The sequence below is a fragment of the Leptopilina heterotoma genome, unplaced genomic scaffold (genome assembly GCF_015476425.1).
Source record: "Leptopilina heterotoma isolate Lh14 unplaced genomic scaffold, ASM1547642v1 Lhet_83, whole genome shotgun sequence".
Lineage (NCBI taxonomy): Eukaryota > Metazoa > Arthropoda > Insecta > Hymenoptera > Figitidae > Leptopilina > Leptopilina heterotoma.
The window spans coordinates 520,753-537,500 of record NW_025111188.1 but is presented as its reverse complement, the minus strand read 5'-3'; the positions used below and the strand labels follow the sequence as shown (position 1 = coordinate 537,500).

At 25.0% G+C, this 16,748-nt stretch overlaps 1 protein-coding gene across 3 annotated transcripts in view; it reads left to right on the top strand.

Annotated features, from left to right (window-relative positions):
* Positions 1–16,748, top strand: part of LOC122511472 (ly6/PLAUR domain-containing protein 6-like) — a 267,729-nt gene that overhangs the window by 157,742 nt on the left and 93,239 nt on the right. The window contains exons 1-2 of one of the 3 annotated variants that reach the window (XM_043626705.1): positions 1,342–1,407; positions 3,716–3,908. The exons of 1 other annotated variant lie outside the window; for it this stretch is intronic. The gene's annotated coding sequence lies outside the window, so the exon portion shown is untranslated. Of the gene's footprint in view, positions 1–1,341; positions 1,408–3,419; positions 3,909–16,748 lie in introns of those variants that run through there. One more of the 3 variants, XM_043626704.1, reaches the window with a different exon arrangement.

The following is a 16,748-nucleotide window of genomic DNA, read 5'->3' as shown; positions in this document are numbered from 1 at the left end:
TTCTCTTTACTTCCTCTATACTCGGTTTTCAGTGTGATGAGTTTTTTGTATAAAAAATATATTTTTTATGTTTTACCTACACCATTGCTTCTTTTAAAGTATACAATTTAATTTAGTAATTATTGGTTTGATTAGACTTAAATCGAATTTTAATTATTAAAGTAAAATTAAATTTTAACTAAATTTTAATTACATTTTATCTAAGCTTACAATAAATTTTAATTACGTGTCAATTAAATTTACAGTAAATTTTAATTATTCAATTATTAATAGAGGAAAGATGTTTTTTTCATTAAATTATTAATATTAATACTTAGCCACATTGATTGAAGGTAAAATAAACATTTTTTAAAAATATGAAACAAAATTTTATATTTATTATACTTAATGTAAAAATTAATATTAATTAGAAAATAAATGTTGAAAACTAATTTTAAAAATTGAATGTAAAATTTAATATTAATTAGAAAAGAAATGTTGAAAACTGATTTTAAAAATTTAATGTAAAATTTAATATTAATTAGAAAAGAAATGTTGAAAACTGATTTTAAAAATTTAATGTAAAAATTAATATTAATTAGAAAAGAAATGTTGAAAAGTGGTTTAAAAAATTGTACATATTCGTTCAGTGAGTTTATTACCTGGATGCCTTGGCCATAACCTTGGCCTTAATTTTCAGGTTATGTTCGCCTCTTTACTTATGACCTTGACCCTAATTTTGAAGTTCTCTCTGTATCATAGTTTTGTTTTTTATTTTCTTTTTCCTCCTTCCTTAATTTTCTATGTAGGTCATATAGTTTTCAACTATTTTCAAAATATTGACAACTGTTGAAAAATTCATTCCATTGTAATATTACCCTAAAAGGCTAGTTCTGAGATTTTAAGGTTACGTTTTCCTTGTGATAATATTAATATAATTGTAGAATTACCCTGAGAGATTCTCGGAACTTTCTGTCTCAGTGGCGACTAAGTAATTTTAATTAATCGATAAAATAATTATGACAATATTATTCAATAACTAATTTAACAGTCAATTAAAGTTATAAATTAGTATTCGTATATATTTAATATAAATTCTAAATATTAATTAAATTAATTAGAGTATTAATTAGAATCAGCATTATAGAATATCAACAAAAATAATAGCATTTACGTAATAGAAGTAGAAAAATTTTTTTTTATAAGTATATATTTGTAATATTTATGGGTAAAATTCTTTTTATGCATATTATTTATTGAATCTGTGTATTCCGGCGCGAGGAGCACATTTTGTGATACGACACGTGACCCCGAAGCGTATCGAATCGAGGATCTTCGCAGAAATTCGGTGAGGTTCGCACGTTCTACTCGGTTCCCGGGCTCAGTGTCGAGCGTGCTGCCTGGACCGCAGGCGCTTTTGAATACTAGGTCTGTGCTTTTTGGGACAACGTTGACTGAGCTTTTTTTCTACATTCTTGTCCTTCTCTCTTTTTTTTTTGTTTCAATGTCGAATTCTTCTATACTGTAATATGTGTATTTTTTTCAATTCTGTTTTTAATCTCTTTCTTTTATATATTGAAATTTGATATTTTCTGGTTTAAAAATTTTTCTTTTTAAGTTCATTTCCTTCTTGGAATTTTTTCATCTTTTTTCCTACTTTTTGCTATTCTTTATTTCTAATAATTCTTTATTTCTTGCAATTTTTTTTCAGTATCGATATTTTTATTATTTTTTATTTTTTTTCTATTTTTGTTTTTTGGTTTCTTTTCGATTTCCTTGTATTTTTTTCTGTATTTTGTTTTTGTTTGTTTTTCTTGAATTTTCTTCTGTATTTTTTCTCTATTTTGCTTTTTTGTTTTTCTTGTATTTTTTCTTCTATTTTGTTTTCTTGGTTTCTTTTTATTTTTCTTGTATTTTTTCACTATTCTGTGTTTTTAGTTTCTGTTTGGTTTTTTCTAGTTCTTATATTTTTTCTCAATTTTCTTTTTTAGTTTCTTTTCTTCTCTATTTTGGTTTTTGGTTTTCTTCGTTTTCCTTGTATTTTTTTCTCTGTTTTGCTTTTTTGTTGTTCTTGTATTTTTTCCTCTATTTTGTTTTTTTGGTTCTTTTTACTTTTCTTGTATTTTTTCTCTATTTTGTATTTTTAGTTTCCAGTTTGGTTTTTTTTATTTCTTATATTTTCTTCTCTATTTTCTTTTTTGGTTTCTTTTCTTGTATTTTCTTTTCTATTTTGGTTTTTCGTTTCTTTTTGCTTTCCTCGTATTTTTTCTGTAATTTGATTTTGTTTTTTTTTTGTATTTCTTCTCTATTTTGTTTTTTTGATTTCTGTTTGCTTTTTTCTTTTCCTTGTAAATTTCTTTTCTATTTTGTTTTTTTGTTTCTTTTTTTTTTTTTTTGCTTTTTCGGTGTTCTTACATTTTTTCTCTTTGGTTTCTTTTTTACATTTTATTTTTCTTGTATTTTTCCTCATCTTTGTTTTTTTCTCTCAATTATTTCTTTTTGTTTTACTTGTATATTTTTTTTTTTGCTTTTGCTTCATCATGGAGAAAGTATTTTTTTTCTTTGCAACAATAGTTTATATCACATTTTGTGTACTTTGAAAATTTGGTATTATTTAATCGGTAGTGTGTTCATTTATCCTGTCTCTAACTCATTGCGTCTACTTCCTGTGTATACACTGACTTTTTTATATCCATTACTCTTTTGTTATCTGTCTCTCTTTTACGGTTCATCTTCCGTTCTCCATCACTTCACTCTTTATCCGACAACTCTCTTTCTAATTGTGTCTCTCTTACATTCTCTCTGTTTTTTGTTTTCTCCGTTTTATTCTTTTTTTCTTTCTTTCCTTTTTTTCCTTTTTTTACCATTTTCTTCCTTTCTTTTACATTTTTCTTTCCCTTTTTTCTTTTTTACCGTTTTCTTCCTATTTTCCCTTTTTCTTCCTTTTTTTACCTCTATCTTTCCTCTTTTTTCTTTTTCTGTCCTTTTTTATCTTTTTCTTTGCTTTTTTACCTTTTTCTACCTTTTTTACCTTTTTTTTCTTTTTATTTCCTTCTCCTTCTTCACTTTTTTTCTCCCCCTTTTTTTCCTGGATATAAACAAAAGCGGAGTATATTTCTCTTCCTTTCAAAGTCTCATTTCTCTTGTCTAACTCAATCTGACCGTTTCTATTTAATTTGTTTGGTTTTTTCTTTGACGAATTTTGCATCAGTCTTATTCTTGTTGGTTTTTGTTTTTGTTCATATAAATTTCCAGTTGTCTTTCGCCTTTATCGCCAAACTCTTCTGTCATCTTTTTCCAGCAACACCTCTTTTATCATCCCTCTCTTTCGGAATTCATCTCCATTCAACCCCCACTATTACATTCATCTCTTTCTCTCTCTCTCACTCTCCTTCCCACTCTCAAATTGCGCGACTCTTACTCTCAGTCTCTCACTGCAGGTCGACGCGTTTGGGCCAAAATTCTCAACAGGAATATTCAGAATTTTCTTCCTTTAAAGAAAAATAGTGCAAACAAATTAATAAAATGTTCCAAAGAACCTGGAGATTTTAGATTTTTTCCTCTTACTTGGATTTTTATTTAATTTCTAGTGTTTAGAAAATCATTTTATTTTGAAAAATAGACATTTTTTTAAAATGAAAAAAATATGTTAATTAAAATCCACCATGTGGGTTAATAGAAATTGTTTTCTACAATGTTTAGCATGATTTTTCATATTTTCATATTTGGTTCATAGTCATTGTGTGGTGAAAGAGAAAAAAAAGGCGAACACAGTTGGTTAAAGGAGGAGGAGGAAAGAAGATAAAAAGAGAATGAGGTGGTGAAAACGTGGGTGGCAAAAAAAAAGGAAGTGAAAAGAGGCGGTAATGATCGTGACGACGGTCGTGTGGACAAATGAACACCTCGGCACAGCGTTTGGTATATTCCAAGTAAGTCGAGCAAATTGATGAACCAGCTGTTGGTACTGTAGTATTAAAATTAGCATATCATACTGAAACATTGTCGAGTTGGAAAAGTAATGAAGTTCTGTGGTACTCTCTTGATTGGAACACAGAGAGTATCAATTCTATTTTCTATGATCCATTAATACATTCTCTATTCTAGTCACAATTTCAATTTTGCTCCACAATTTTTATCAATAATGTTTATTTTCCTCTTCATTTGTTCTATTATCTTTTTGAAATTGTCCTATTTAGGACTAACTAAATTCTCAATTTCATAATTTTTTTCATAATTTGTCCTATATTTAAAAAATAATCGTATTTTTTTTTAAAAAAGGCCCCTTGTATATTTAAAATAATTAAAAATTTAAAAAAATATAAAACATGAAGATATCGATCACTCCGAGTCTTCGACTCGAAATGATCGATATCTTCATGTTTTATACTTAGAGAAAAAAGGATTGTTAAAACAAAATAGATAAAAAACACATAATCAAATATACTATCTGTATAGTAGGAAATATTATCTTCCTGATAATATTTCCTGAATCTTGTAAAAACAAGATTCACTTCGTTTCGTTTATGAGCAAGTTTTCTTGCCATCTAGACGGAAATTTTATGAACTGTTTTGGCGCGAAATATACGTCTGACTTGTAATTTATTTCCACCACTGAAATACGATTAAGAAACGTTGAATAATAAAAATAAATATACCACTCACTAGTAATTGAATTTTATTACTGAAACGTTAAAAAATAATAATAATAATAATAAACAAACGTCTGACTAGTAATTTACTTCTACTACTGAAACAATGGCAAAATGTTTAATAATTATAATAAATATACAGCTGACCAATAATTTCCTTCTACTACTGAAACAATAACATTAATAATAATGATAATAATAATATTCGTCTGACTAATAATTTACTTCTACTACTGAAACGATAACAGTAATAATAACAATATAATAATAACATTCGTCTGACTGATAATTTACTTCTACTACTGAAACCGCAAAGAAAAGTTAAATACTAATAAATATATGTCTGACTAGTAATTTACTTTTACTACTGAAACGATTAATAAACGATTAATAATAAAAATAAATATATGACTGACTAGTAATTGACATTTACTACTGAAACGTTGAAAAATAATAGTAATAAATGTACGTCTGACTAATAACTTACTTCTACTACTAAAACGTTAAGTAATAATAATAATAAATGTACGTCTGACTAATAATTTACTTGTACTACTGAAACGTTGAAAAATAATAATAATAAATGTACGTCTGACTAATAATTCACTTCTACTACTGAAACAATTAAGAAACGTTAAGTAATAATAATTATAATAATAATAAGCATTATATTAATAATAATAGTAATAGTTAATATACGTCTGACTAGTAATTTACTTTTACTACTTGAACTTAAATAAATAATAATAAATATACGTCGGACTAGTAATTTACTTCTTCTACTGAAACGGTGAAAAAATGTTGAATTATAATTATAAAGTTACGTCTGAATAATAATTTATTTCTACTACTAAAGCGATAATATTAATATTATAATAATGCGAATAATATATTACTTAATGTAAATAATGGAATAAACGTCTGACTCATAATTTACTTCTACTACTGAAAAAATGAAAAAAGTTGAATAATAATAATAATAATAATAATAATAATAATAAAAATAATTTTATAACTGAAGACGATGATCAATAATTTCAATGTTTGATGCACATACCGTTTAATTGACTCAAATAAAAATTATTTGATTTAAGTAAATATTTAATTGATTAATAGTCAAGTAATCGGTTATTTGAATCAAATAAATTTTTTTTTATTGAGAGCATCAATTATAAAAATATACTATATTATAAAAACCCTTTCACGGTTTTCTAATTTTGTTCCAATTAGCTTTGAAAGTGAAAGTAAAAAAAGAAAAACTTCAATTAAAACGAAAAAATTTTATATAAACGGAAAATTATGACAATTGTGACTTAAAAATAGAATTTTCTTTAAATAAACGTTGAAACTTCATTTCATCAACGAGAGTAGTGAGCAAGAATGGAAAAAAGAAATTAAATTCCCTGAAAAATGAATCATTTTGTTAAACTATTTTCCCAACTGGATATTGAGAAATATAAATTGCTGAAATTCGGTTTCAGGTCAAACCAATTTAATCCAGAATTCTACATTTTATATATATATATACTTTTATACATATATATACATATATATATACATATGTACATATATGCAAAAGTATATATATATTTCGTACCCCAGGATATTAAACTTGGTCTTAAAATAAATTTACATAAACTTCAGAATCAATTGTAATTAATATTCAACACATAGAGATAGACAGTATATAGAATCGATTTCTTTTTTCTTTTTTTTTTTAATTAAAAAAATTAACTGACGTAAAAACTTAAATAAGTTCAATTTTTTTTTTTTTTGGTCTAATATCGATTAAAGATTTAAAGTCTCTCCCTCTTTAATTATTGCAGCTCGTTATTCGAATCATTCTGATTCGTTAACTTTGCACTTCGATGAGGAGGGTGTGGATCAATTTGAATTTTACACGAGCCGGATAATAATAATTGATCCCATGCGTTTATATTGAAAATTAATATTCATTTAATTTTTCTAATAGATTTAACGGCAATTTTGTTGGAAAACATTTTCGCTTTTTTTCTAAAGTGACTCACTTGTAAGCGTATCAAAAAAAGGAACCAAAAAAAAAGAAAGAAAAAAGACAAAAAATTGAATAGCTATTTCTGTTTTGTACGACATTTTGTGTTTATGTATTTTCTGCTCTTAAAGGGAAACTATGTTTGGCGGGAAACTCGAGCAAACTTGATTCAAGACATGGCAATGTGTGCTGACAAGTACTTACAAAGTGTATACACAATTCAACGTCGTCGACAAACAATATAATTACCATTTCCTTGTGCAATGTAATGTATCGAATTTTCGGATAGAAAATATGTATTTTTTGGTGGGAAGTTTTATTTCATAGGAGTATTTTTCGATAAACGTATTTTTCGTTAAAAGCATTTTGTGGTAATATTTATTTTCGTTAAAAGTATTTTTCGCTGAAAGAATATTTCGATAAAAATAATTTTTGCTCCAAGTATTTTTCATTAAAAGTATTTTTCGCTGAACGTATTTTTCATTGAAAATATTTTTCATTTAAAGTATTTTTCGTTGAAAGTATCTTGCGTTCAAAATGTTTTTTGTTAAAAGTATTTTTCCATGACAGTTTTTTCATTGTCGATACAAACATTTTTCGTTGAAAGTATTTTTCGTTAAAAGTGTTTTTCTTTGAAAGAATTCTTCAATAACAGTATTTTTCGATAAAAGTATTTTTTGATAAAAATTGTTTTCGATAAAAAGATTTTTCGCTGCAAATACTTTTCATTAAAAGTATTTTACGTTGAAAGTATTTTTCAAAAAAAGTATTTTTTTGTTGAAAGTATTTTTCGATAAAAGTATTTTTTTAAAAACAGTATTTTTCGTTGAAAGTATTCTTCGATAATTGTATTTTTCGATAAAAGTATTTTTTGATAAAATTTTTTTTCGATAAAAGTATTTTTCGTTAAAAGTAGTTTTCAATAAAAATATTCACTGCAAGTATTTTTTTTTTTTGGAAAGTATTTTTCGTTGAAAGTAATTTTTGAAAAAAATATTCTTCACTGTGAGTATTTCACGATAAATTTTAAATTAAACGAATAATTTTGTTGAGATTATGAATAGACGGAATTTTTCTTCCTTTTATTTTGCATTTATTTATTATGATTTTTATAATCAGATTACCGTTACTGTTTCTCGTTTACTTGATTACATTTATATACCATTAAAAAGAAATGTTATCATTAATCTTTTTCGAGAAAAGAAATTAAAAAGAGAATTATACTTTGAGTAATGATTCTTAAAACGGTGGAGAACCATTCGAAAATCCATGATGGTCGTCGTGCCCATAAAAAGAAACTGAACTCCCAAGCTGGAAAAGATAAATCTTCAGTTCTGCAAAAAAGTTTCAGATTTCCAGTTACATTTTCCTATATACATATATATATATAGCTGCGTGAAATCTCTTTCCTATACAGGTGGTACTAAGTACAAGATTTTATACAAGTTGATGTCATAAAATACTAAAGTGTTAGTTGATTTACTGATTCAATTGATAAACGATTTGAACGTTTCAATCACGTACAGTGACAAACATAAATTTCATATTTTTGAAATTTTTATTTTTAAATTATCCACTTTAATACGAACTCTCTAAATTTAAATCAGTTCAAAATAATTAATTTTTCGGTATTTTTTTCACTGATTCAATTAGTCAAGTTTAATTAATTTTTCAGTCATTATTTACTGAAAATTACTTATTGTTTCACTGACATTTTTAATTTTAACTGAAAGCAAAAAGTCAGTCACTGTTAGTACTTAAAACTATGATTTCTAACTGATTCAAATTTAGAGTAAATATTTTATTATTAGAATAAGAAGAATTATTTCGATTGTGTTATAAATGAGTTTTTTATTTTTGTTTTTCTTTCTGACCTTCTTTTTCTAGAAGAAAAAGAAAGTTACACGATAGTGACATAAAGCATTTAAGACAATTTACATAAGCAAAAGCTGTTTAACTTTTACAGTGTGTTAAGCAAATTGTCATGTCACGTGCAAAAAAAATAATACCACGTCTCGGGGACAATAAACGTCAAGCGCGAAGAAAGAGAGTTTTTGAAGAAAAAAATTTTCTAAATCCTATTTCATGTTGTAAAATTTTCAACTAAATGAAAGTCTTGATGAATGACAAAACTTTAACTCTTGTTTAAATATTAAAGGCACCTTAGCAATTAAGAAAGTTTTAACGTGTTGAGAACTTGTCATCCTTCGAGACCTCTCTAAAATTTACAAAATGCTGCAAGTTTTTTTTTTTTATGTTTTTGACTCTTAGGTTGAAAATTGAAAATTTTAATTTTCAAATTTAGATTGAAAATTAAAAATTTAGAATTTTAAATTTTAGATTGAAAATTACAAATTTAAAATCTTAAATTTTAGATTGAAAATTACAAATTTAAAATCTTAAATTTTAGATTGAAAATTACAAACTTAAGTTTTAAAATTTTATATTGAAAATTAAAAACTAGGAATTCAAAATTCAAACAAAAGTTTCAAAATTTTGAATGTTTGTAAGGGATAGATGTTACAGATTCCAGAAAATGTGGGATTTCTGTAAACTATATAATGGTTAGGAGATTTGAATCTTGAATATTAAACTGAAGCTTACTTGGGATTCGCATTATCCCTATGAGAACAGCATTCGAAGTAGTCCCAGCGGTGGGTTTTCGCATGAATATTCTTGGGTCATGTTCATGAAAATCCAAAGCATGGTAAACCAAAACGTGTTGATATCAACCAGAAATTGTCAGACAACCAATCATTATATTCGAGACTGTACACATATACATACATATATATAGATATGTAAGAATTGAGTGATTGGCTCACTGGCATTCATCCTGTTGCGTTTCCCCAACACACTCTGTTGGTATATATAGATAATAGTAGTTACTCGGTTAACTATCCCTCTTGCCCCAGTTTCCAAAGTTGCCGCGATAACCATCCATTCAAAACATTGACATAAAATTCAAGTAGAAGACATTATTTCATTAACGATCCTTGTCTTTACAAAATTAGAACGTACTATTTAGTACAATAAAATACTATTGGAAAATTGTAAAATTTTTATCATTCCTGAATAATTCTGCAAAATTTCCACAAAAAAGATTGAATGCATTGGGAATTTTTCATTTTTCAACTTTCTTCATTATTTCAGTAGTAGAAGTCAATTATTAGTCAGACATTTATTCTATTATTATTAACATTAACTAATATATTATTATTCGTATTATTATAATACTAATATTATCGTTTCAGTAGTAGAAGTAAATTATTAGTCAGACGAATATTATTATTATCGTTATTATTAATGTTATCGATTCAGTAGTAGAAGTAAATTATTGGTCAGACGTGTATTTATTTTAATTATTTAACATTTCTTTACAATTTTAGTAGTAGAAGTAAATTATTAGTCAGACGTACATTTATTATTATTATTATTATTTTTCAACTTTTTTGTAGTAAATGTCAATTACTAGTTAGTTATTATATTTATTTTTATTATTAAACGTTTATTAATCGTTTCAGTAGTATAAGTAAATTTTAAGTCAGACGTATATTTATTATTATTTAATATTTATTTACTGTTTCAGTAGTAGATGTAAATTATTAGTCAGTCGTACATTTATTATTATAATAATAATAATAATTATTATTAAACATTTTTTCACCGTTTCAGTAGTAGAAGTAAATTACTAGTCAGACGTATATATATTTTTTTCAACATTTATTTACTGTTTCATTAGTAGAAGTAAATTATTAGTCAGACGTATATTTATTATTATTTTTTAATGTTTCATCAGTAGTATAGATGTAAATCACATTTTCCTTTTTCTTTATAGGAAATTCTGCAGAAATGTTTAACCCTAATAATATAAGGAAACCTTTTTTTTATAAAATCTCTTAATTTTAATGAAAAATGCTAATTTTTCATTAAAATTAAGAGATTTTATAAAAACAAAAGTTTTTCAGCTTGTAAATTGTTCCACACTCACACACACACACAAATTATTGAACTTCACGCGGGTACTTTTTCGATTATCTCGAGAACACACGAAATCTCAAACAAAAACTTAATAGAACTTTCTCACCCTCTTGTTGATTTATTCTGTTTGTTCTCATTAAAACTGAAGAGGCGAAGCGCTCACGAAATTTTCACTAAAACGTTTTCATTTCGAGCCTTGTATACGATTTTATGAATTATTCGAATCAACTTCCCCACAATGCAGGTTGCGTCCAGATTACATTATTCAAAAACACCCACACACACACATATATATTTACAAACTATATTCTGGTATGTTGAAGAGAAAATCCTCTTATTTTTCTTTGAAAAACAAGAATGGAAAGGATGCATTTTTAATTTTGCTTAATCATTCAACATGAGATTGGTAAAAAAAAAAAGAAAAAAAAGAGAGAGCATCCTTTGAAATGATGTTGAAAAGCGAATCACTCCATTTCATCGCAGATGTACTTCCATTAATGATCCACCGAGTCCACATTGAAATTATTTGACGTCCAGCATTGGATACATTGGCTCTATCGGATCATAGGAGAATCCATTAAGACCTAATTTAGGTTTAACACGAAACCTATGTAAATTTACCTAAGGCACCATCTGAATGAACTCGACTCAATCCTGTACGCCCTTATACGATTGTTATATATCTAGTATAGTGTCCTTTAGAATTTCGTTGTAATGGTTTTTTTTCTTTAAATATAACTTTTTGAAATCAATGACTTTCTACTGATAAAATTAAAAAACGGTGAAGAAATTTTAAATAATATTAAATATACATCTGACCAATCATTTACTTCTACTACTGAAAATAAGTCTGACTAGAAATTTACTTCTACTACTGAAACAGTAAAAAAAGTTAAATAATAATAAATTCAATAATAATAAATATACGTCTGACTAGTTATTTACTTATACTACTGAAACGATTAAGAAACTTTGAATAATAATACTAAATATACGTTTGAGTAATAATTTACTTTTACTACTAAAAAATAATTTTTATAATGATAAAAATAATAATAACATATATGTCTGACCAATAATTTAAATCTACTACTGAAACAGTAAAAAACTTTAAATAATAATAATAAATATACGTCTGTCAAATAATTTACTTCTACTACTGAAACGATTAAGAAACGTTGATTAATAATATTAGTATTAAATATACGTCTGACTAATAATTTACTTCTAGTACTGAAACAATGGCGAAATGTTAAAAAAAAAATAGAAAATATACGTCTGACTTATACTTTACTTCTACTACTGAAAATATTCGTCGTAAAATAATCAATTTTGAAGATTTTCGTAAATTTAATTCTATGAGTTTTCACTTCAAATAGATGCTACATTTAGAAATTCATTTAAATTTAAAGTTCTATGAGTTCTAATTAAAATTCTATGAGTTCTGAAATAATTTTAAATTCTATGAGTTTTAAACTAAATTCTGCGTTCTGCAAATAATTTTAATTAATTTTCCTCTAGAACCAAGTATATAAAATATAAATTCAGAATAAAGAAACTTCAAATTCAGAATTTTTAATTATTTTTACAAATTTTAATTTATAAGTTTCAATTAAGTGTTTGTCTTGTAAAAAGAAAAATTCTATAGAATCAGTAATAATTAATATATCACATCAATTTTTTCGCACTAAAATAAAAAACAATAAGGTTTTTTCCAAATAAAATTGTATACAAATAAATCATAAAAAATTGCTTCCCCAAAGGTAAATAAATCAAGTTGTTATCTATCAACTCTTGCCATACAAAAAAAAAAAAAAAAAAAGAAAAATATAGCTTGAAATCTATTTTCCCCAATCTCTTTCAGGCGACCTTCCAGCCAGTTGCCCATCGTCTACCACTCAATTTCGCGGGTTTCCCAAACCGAATCTCACTGAGCAGCTGTAGCCGACTTAATTGTACCCGCATTTGCCTGCAAAACTTTTTACTCATAGAAAAGGAAAACTTTTCACGAATACAACTATAATCCTTGTTTTAGAATGTGAACATTTCTAATTTATAGTTTTTCGTCTTGTTAAACCGGAATTAAGTAAATATTTAAATCGTACGTCAAATAAAATAAATGATGCTTTTTATTTTATTTAATTCCGTCTCAAATATATTATTATGTTTATTTATTTGAATAAAAATTTTTATTTCGGATTATTTCATATAAAATTATATGATTATTATTATTATTTTTATTATTATAATTGTCAGCATCAATAACGTTTTTTCGTCGTTTCAGTAGTAGAAGTAAATTATTAGTCAGACGAATATTTATTACTATTATTAGGTTTTATTATTATTATTATTATTATTATTATTATTATTATTATTATTATTATTATTATTATTATTATTATTATTATTATTCCAAATTTTAACCGTTTTTAGTAGTAGAAGTAAATTTTAAGTCAGACGAATCTTTATTATTATTTTTATTCAAAACTTTAACCGTTTTCAGTAGTAGAAGTAAATTATGAGTCAGACATATATTTATTATTACTATTATTTAACATTTCTGTAGTAAAAGTCGATTACTAGACAGTCTTATATCTATTATTTTTAATTATTATTAAATTATTATTATTTTAATTATTATATTAGTATTACTATTATTACATTATTGTTATTATCATTTTTATCATATTATATTATTTTACAATCATTATTTATTTCAAGTTATAATTAAAAGCAAAAAAAGAAGGAACGTATATAAATTCATTGCCCTCGCAAGTAATTTACTTTTAGAATTTTCAGATAAGAAATAATCGACGAAAGGGAAAAGCAATTTACGATGAATTAGAAAATTTCAAGATTAGTGGAAAACCATTCTTGAAAGATAAATCACTAAAACTATTCTACTGTGCACAGATTAAAGAGTCGAATTTCAAAATGTATTAATACGTTTTGAAAAATGATAAATTTACTTTTTGAAAAAGTGAATAAAAATTTTAATTTTCTATAAAAATTAAAAAATCATGTTTACCTACAGAGCAAACGAGATAAATGATACAGAGTAAAGTGAAATATCAATTTTATAATAATAATAATTATAATTTTTATCTCTTAATCCTTGAATGTCCATTTTAAAACAATTGCTATTTAAACTCCACAGTTTTAATTTAAATACAGAATATTGAATAAAATCTGTGTACACTTGTATTGACATAATTCAATATTTAACCATCAAACATAAAAAATTTTAAGGGGTTTAATTATTTACTTTATTTAAAGTATTCATTGTAATATGATAAAAAAATTTTTTTACTAAATTAGTTTTTTTCAAGTAACATTTTTTTTTAAATTCAAAATATTTGGTTAAAGTTTTTTATACCTTTGTTTTATTAATGAAACTTTCTTTTCTTATCAAAATATTCTGCTGAGTTTCTTTAGTGAAATAATTTTTTTATTAGTGAAACTTTTAAACTTTTTGAAAGTCAAAATATTTTCCTCAGGTTTTTTACTAAATTAGATTATATCCAGGAAAACGTTTTTGAAATTCGGAATTTAAAATTTTTTTTATATCACATCTTTTAATAGTAGAACTTTCTGTTTGTAATTTAAAATATTTTGTTTGTTTTTCTATTGCTATTAACTAGTATTTTTTTTTTTTGGAATTATTATAAAATTTTGTTGTAGTAGAAAAAATGTGAAAATTATTGATGAATATGATTTTTGACAATTTAGAGGAATGTATAGAAATAAACAGAATATATATAGAATAAATTTTATTTATTAACCAGGCGAAAAAAAAAATTTGCTGTCAGGGAAATATTCTTCTCCTTGCGCTGGTACTTCTGTTTTTAAAAACTTAAAGCATCTAGGATAAATTAAATCCAGTTTTTCTTACTTTATATATATATTGGAATGGTTAAATTTTTTGCAAGGCTTCTCTCCGCGTTGATTAACGCCCGTTTTTCTTCAAACTCGGTCTTACCTATACTGGACCTTTTCCACTTAAGCCAAAGTTTGAAACTACTCTCTCATTCTCTCTCTTTTTTTCCCTCTCTTTCTCTCTCTCTCTCTCACTCACTCTAAAGTGGATTGTGTCGTTTAATACTTATCCAGACTTGGACTCGAAAAGAAAATTGGCCAATTCACTATCGCCCCTAATGGTAAAGTGCCCAGTTTACTGTTGACTAATGGCAGATTGGCGAATTGTACATTCATCCAATAGTTTTTTTTCTCCCATTTTTTACGCGAATGAAAGTTTTATTTTACAAACTTTTCCCTTTCTTCGTTTAAACTGTATTTAAAGATTTACAATAATTTTCTGGCATAATTGGACACTTTTACTGTTGTGTATTACACAGACTAAAAGAAAAATTATAATAATAAAAATAATGAAAATAATAATAATATGCGTCTGACTAGTAATTTACTTCTACTACTGAAACTATGAAAAAAAGTTAAATAATGAATAATACCAGAATACAAGGCTGACTAATAATTTACTTTCACTACTGAAACGTTAAATAATATTAACAATTCATATATGTCTGACTAATAATTTACTTCTACTACTGAAACGATATTACTAACAACAATAATAACAATAATCAATGTAGGTCTGACTAAAAATTTACTTCCACTACTGAAACGATGCACAAACGTTAAATAGTAAAAATAACTACTCGTCTGACTCATAATTTACTTCTACTACTGAAACAGTATTATTAACAACAAATAACAACAATAATCAAAATAGGTATGACTAATAATTTACATTTACTACTGAAATGAGGAAGAAACGTTGAATTTAATAATAAATATATTTCTGACTATTCATTTACTTCTACTACTGATAGTTGACTTAAAAAAATAAATATTCGTCTGACTAAGAATTTATTTCTACTACTGAAACGACGGAAAAACGTTAAATATTAAAAAATAGATATAAGACTGACTAGGAATTGAGTTTTACTACTGAAACGTTAGTTAATGATAATAAATATACGTCCGACTGATAATTTACTTTTACTACTGAAAAGACGAAAAAATATTGAATAATAATAATGACAATAATAATAATCTATAAAAAATATAAAAAATTGTTTAAAAAAATTATTATTATGAAATAGGAAATAAATACCAATTTTATGCATAATTTTTATTTCTCAATAACAATATATTGTTCAAAAATATTTAATTATTATTATTATTATTTTTCCATAGGAATTACGATTTTCAAAAATTTCAAATTCAAACTCTCCTGAAATTAAACAACTTGAAAAATATTGCTATAAATTTCTTCTTGTTTTATAATAATTAAAGATGATCGAGAGATAAAATATTTATTTTATATTTAAAAAAATATTGTTACTGTAATTTGTTCAAAATTATATTTTTATATGCAATTATTATATAAAATTTAAACTAAAATTCATTTTTACATCAATTTTTTTTAGAAAATTCTATGAGAATTCAATTAGGGTAAATGCACTAGTAGTCGGACACTTAAGGATACAATCTTAAATTATGCTTTTTTTCTTGAAATAGCAAATATCTACTGTGTTTATAAGCACATTATTAATTAAAGGAGTTCTTCAGGATTAAAAATCATATAAATTTGTTACAAATAGTTGAGTATTTAATAAAATATAAACATTTTAATGAAACATTACGAATGCTTTAGTAGTCGGACACTTTTTTCCCTTTTTTCTATAGTCGGACATCTGTCAGATATTTTGGATTTATAAAGTAAAACAGATAATTTTTTAATTGCTATCTGCTGGAAAATGGAATTAAAGCAAATTAGAAGTTATTAATATAATATTTAAACCCTATAAGTTTTAATATTTATGATTAATTATCAACAAAACTTTGTGCCACTCATCGCGCTACTCGAAAATGGCTGTATCTATAGTCGGACACCATGATTTTTAAAACATTAAATAAAATATTTCTTGTTTAATTATTTTCGAAAATAACACTATTTTAATAAAATATAAACTTCACACATTCGTCTAGTATACTTTTTAAAGTAATTATCACAATGCATTATTATTTATTTGACAAAAAACACGAAAGTGTCCGACTACTAGTACTGTCCGACTATACCCGCACTTACCCTATTTAAATACAAA